Source organism: Podarcis muralis, chromosome 3 (assembly GCF_964188315.1).
Source record: "Podarcis muralis chromosome 3, rPodMur119.hap1.1, whole genome shotgun sequence".
Taxonomy (NCBI): Eukaryota; Metazoa; Chordata; class Lepidosauria; order Squamata; family Lacertidae; genus Podarcis; species Podarcis muralis.
Genome location: NC_135657.1, coordinates 6655776 through 6660595, shown reverse-complemented (window position 1 = coordinate 6660595; position 4820 = coordinate 6655776). Strand labels below are relative to the sequence as shown.

The 4820-nt window shown below is 42.9% G+C and overlaps 1 long non-coding RNA gene across 1 annotated transcript; it reads left to right on the top strand.

Moving 5' to 3' along the window:
- The first annotated feature begins 245 nt into the window (after positions 1 to 245).
- On the top strand, positions 246 to 4583 carry LOC144327141 (uncharacterized). Its single transcript, XR_013392045.1, has 3 exons — positions 246 to 369; positions 1369 to 1485; positions 4298 to 4583. It is a non-coding gene; the product is annotated as an uncharacterized LOC144327141 (long non-coding RNA).
- Positions 4584 to 4820: the final 237 nt, after the last annotated feature.

Genomic DNA, 4820 nt, shown 5'->3' with positions numbered 1-4820 from the left:
AAGGAGCCTTATGTGGTTCTTGCTAATTTAATCCTCACAACAACCCTGAGAGGCCCAAGGCCACTATGTGAGCCTCATGATGAGGCTGTATTTGAAGGCTGGTCTCCCATTTCCTAGTCCAGGACCTCAGGCTCTCATACTTGGAAGTCCTCTGCCAAAGCTCAAAACAAAACGTCCGTCCAATGAATGTTTCTGTTTTGCACAAGAAGTCCTTTCTAATAATGACAATTTAATTCCCTCTCTTTTGCACAGATGAACCTCCATTGTGTAGACTCTTGGGAGGATTTTGCCAGGGCCCAATCACTGTGAACTGTACCTTTGGAGAGTTTACATGGGTCCCCTGTGGTCCTAATGCACGCTGCTGTAGGAGTAAGTTATATCCATGACTTGGTGGTCCCACTTGTGCAAATGTTTGCTCATTTTTAATCCTGTTTTCCTGATCTACACTCTACATCTTCACTGGACAAAGCAGGGCTTGGCTTGTGCTAAAGGAAATAATCACTGAACAGTTTGTGGATCAGAGTAGCAGATAATAAGCTCAAGGCATATTAATTCTATTTTTAGAAGTAAAAAGTTGGATTCAGTTTTGATGCAGCACTTCTAAGTTCTGCAACTTCTTTTAAGCATTAGAGCCTCAAGGTTTTCCTCTGTGCACAGGGAATTGTGATACCACAGATGTTCATATGGGTGCAAACTGTGCAGGCTGCTCTTCCCATGGGCAGTAAAAAATGGCGGCTCTGATCTAAGTGTCTGATCTAAGTCTGATCTGAGAGCCAGTGTGGTAAAGTGGTTAAGTGCGGTAGTCTCATAATCTGGGGAACCGGGTTCGCGTCTCCGCTCCTCCACATGCAGTTGCTGGGTGACCTTGGGCTAGTCACACTTCTTTGAAGTCTCTCAGCCCCACTCACCTCACAGAGTGTTTGTTGTGGGGAAGGAAGGGAAAGGAGAATGTTAACCGCTTTGAGACTCTTTTAAAAGGGAGTGAAAGGCGGGATATCAAATCCAAACTCTTCTTCTTCTAACTCTCCAAAATCTTAAGACAGCGCTGAGTAAGTGAGGATGAGACAGTAGTCTGCTGCTGCTGAAGGAACACAAATATGATTTGGCAACAAAGATTCCCACTTCATTCTGCACTCACCAGAACTCACCTGAAGTACAAAAATAATGTTGACCGGAGCATCAGTCAAATCAAGACTTCCCATGCTGGACAATCCAAGTCTGTGAGACTCCACCATGAACTCACCAGCTGGCCTATGGATAACCATACTTTCACTCTCAGCCGCGATCTCCCCATCAGCATTATCGGACATAATAATACTGATTTGCTGTTACAGAAGTTTTTAATTTAATTCCCTCTCTTTTGTACAGATGAACCTCCACTGTGTAGCCTCTCGGGAGGATTTTGCCAGGCCCCAATCACTGCGAACTGTCCCTCTGGAGAGATTACATTTGTCCCCTGTGGTCCGAATGCACGCTGCTGTAGAAGTAAGTGATACCTATGAGTTGGTCCCACTCACGTGTGAATGTTTGCTCATTTTTAATCCTGTTTTCCTGATCTACACTCTGCATCTTCACTGAAGGAAGCAGAAGCAGGGCTTTGTTTGTGCTAAAGGAAATAAATATAATATAAATATAAATCAGGACATATTAACCCTATTTTTAGATGTCTAAATTTGTATTCAGTGCTGATGCAGCACTTCTAGGTTCTGCATCTTCTTTTAAGTATTAGAGCCTCAAGGTTTTCCTCTGTGCACAGGGAATTTTGATACCACAGATATTCCGTATGGGTACAAACTGTGCAGGCTGCACTTCCCATGGGCAGCAAAAACTGGTGACTCTTATCTAACTTTCCAAAATGTTAAGACAACACTCAGTAAATGAGGATGAAGTGGCCGTCTGCTGCTGCTGAAAGAACGCATATGTGATTTGGCAACAAAGAGTCCCACTTCATTCTGCACTCACCAGACCTCACCTGAAGTACCAAAGTACATCACAATATCCAGCAGAACCGGAGCTAGAAACCTCATGGTCCCTAAGGACCTGAACCAGGGGAGGAATTCTTGAATGCCAACAAGGTGATAGTTACAGGTAGGTAGCCTTGTTGGTCTGCCATAGTCGAAAGAAAATTTAAAAAATCCTTCCAGTAGCACCTTAGAGACCAACTAAGTTTCTTATTGGTATGAGCTTTTGTGTGCATGCACACTTCTTCAGATACACACAATGGTGATACAGTGGTACCTCGGGTTAAGAACTTAATTAGTTCCAGAGGTCCGTTCTTAACCTGAAACTGTTCTTAACCTGAAGCACCACTTTAGTTAATGGAGCCTCCCGCTGCTACCACGCCACCGAAGCACGATTTCTGTTCTCATCCTGAAGCAAAGTTCTTAACCTGAGGTACTATTTCTGGGTTAGCGGAGTCTGTAACCTGAAGCATATGGAACCTGAAGCATATGTAACCCAAGGTACCACTGTAGTTAATTCTGCCTTTTAGAAATACTGGAGAAATGAATTGAAAAGCAACTGCAATCTGAGGCTGGAGATGAGAAATAATTTAATAGATCTATTCTAGCCTGTGGCCAGTTCTGAACCCACGTTTTAAAAAGGAAAACGACTGATTTGACTGTCTCCTAAGTCAAGTGACCGGAAGGGTACAAGATTTGAAAGCTGTTTGTTTTGAAGAACATTGGAGGAGCTCAGCATGTTTAGCCTGGAGAAGAGAAGGTTAATTTGAGGGAGAGACATGATTGCAGCCTCTAAATACTTGCACGGCTGCCATGTAGAAGTTGTTCCAGAGGGCAGAACTAGAACCAAAGGGGTGGAAATGACAGAGAAGCAGGTTTTGAGGGACAATCTGTGAGAGATCCTGTTGTTGAAGATCCTGCATTGAACAAGGGTTGGACTAGTTGATCTCCAGGTCATTTTTTCTCTCCATCCAGCTGTTCACTCACTGAACATTCTGCTAATAAATCACTTTTTAGTAGGATTATTTTCTTCTCCAAATCTTCTTTTCTTTTCTAAAAAACCACACAAACTAATTTTTATTTAGGAAGGTTTATTTATTACTTCAATTTTTATCCTGCTCTTCTTCCCAAAGGAGACTTGGGAACAGATATCTCTAATCACTTCATATAGAAATATTCATATTAAACTATTTTTAATTATGTTATTTATTTGACTTATATACCACCCTTCATCAAAAGATCCCAGGGTAGTTCACGAGATAAACACAAAAGATAAAAGCACAGATCTATAAGGACAAAAAATTGAAAAGCGATTTTTGTTGCATGCCTTTTCTGATTATAAATTTCAGATCAGGGGCTGTTTTCTCTTCTTTTTTACAAATTGCTATCTGTAACTCCCGGTGAACTGTTACTTTGTTTTTGTTGTTTATTTTTTGCAAAAGAGATCAAAATACAATAGATAAATAAGGTCCCTCTTACAGTAGATAAATAAGGACCCTCTTAAGGTCCCTCTAAATACACCCATTCTGTCAAAAAAATCATGTAATTGACCAGAGCTTCAGTCAAATTAAGACTTTCCTCTCCATGCCTGTCCATCTAAATCACTGACCATATTTCTGTCCAGGACAAGGTGTCTGTTGGGTTCTGTGCTATAGTAAGTCTAGGAAAAATTGGGGCAAGAGGAGACAAGGTGCAGGCTGCCCTCTGAGGAACCCAGGTCAATAGCTGCTCCATCAAGGAACAAGCTGAATTGGGGGCTTTATGTTGTAGCAGCAGCAGCCGAATAGAAAAACAGTGTGGTGTAGGAGTTAGAGTGCTGGAGGAGGACCTGGCAGATCAGGATTCAAGTCCCCACTTGGCCAAGAAGCTCACCTTGGGCCAGTCACTGCAACTCAGCCTAATCTACTTAACAGGGTGGTTGTGAATATCAGAAAAAAGATAAAATAATAGTTAGCACCACCTTTCCTGCAAGATGCTGTGTCAATTTGAGGGTCCAGCCTTTGCCATCACCTCCTACATCAATGGAGTGTGGGATCCTCAGGTCTCCCTGGGTCTTTGTGTGGTAGAGTCCTCAGAGTCAGTGGCTGCCAGTGGCCCATCCTGACATCCAGGATGGGCCAGGGGATGTCAGCAGTGATGCTCCTCTGAGAGCTCTTCTGGGGCTGGGCCTGCATGTCCTCTTCCTTTCTGCTACAGATCCCTGAATTGCAGGGTGGCCTTAAATGTTCCATTGAGTCTTTCCAGCACTATAAATCTTATCTCCTGAAGGTGAGCAATCTGACTCCAGGCTCCTGAAAGTGCAATCGATTACAGATTTCCTTCTTTCTTTTATTCAGGACAATAATCAATGTAAGAGGAAATGGGGGGTTCTGCCAGGAGGAACTCACCAAACGCTGCCCATCTGGTCTAACTCTTCCTGCTTACTGTGGCTTCAATGCACAATGCTGTGCCCTTGAGTGACATCAGTGAGCAGCCCACATCCATGGTTGAGAACGCCTGATGGCTACACTGATTCTTCTGGATCTTTGCTTGTGGAAGTGGGCCTGATCAATCCATTTGTGAAGCAAACAATGAAACAAAGATCAGTTTGTTCTGATGATCATCAAATTAAACACATATTAACCTGCAAATCTAAAATTGTATTTTTTTTTTCATTTTTTAAAAAAGCATTTATGACTAAATATGACCCACCTCCAGTGGAAGCGCATCATATCTGCCCAAGATTCCTCTTGACTGAAGTTCTCATCCCCAAGTCCCAGGAGGAGATAACTGCAGTGAATGCTTTTCATGCACCCAGGCAGAACTTGGGTTTTCTCTGCCCAGCTGGTTATGCGAACACGGGTGGGATAGGGAAAACTC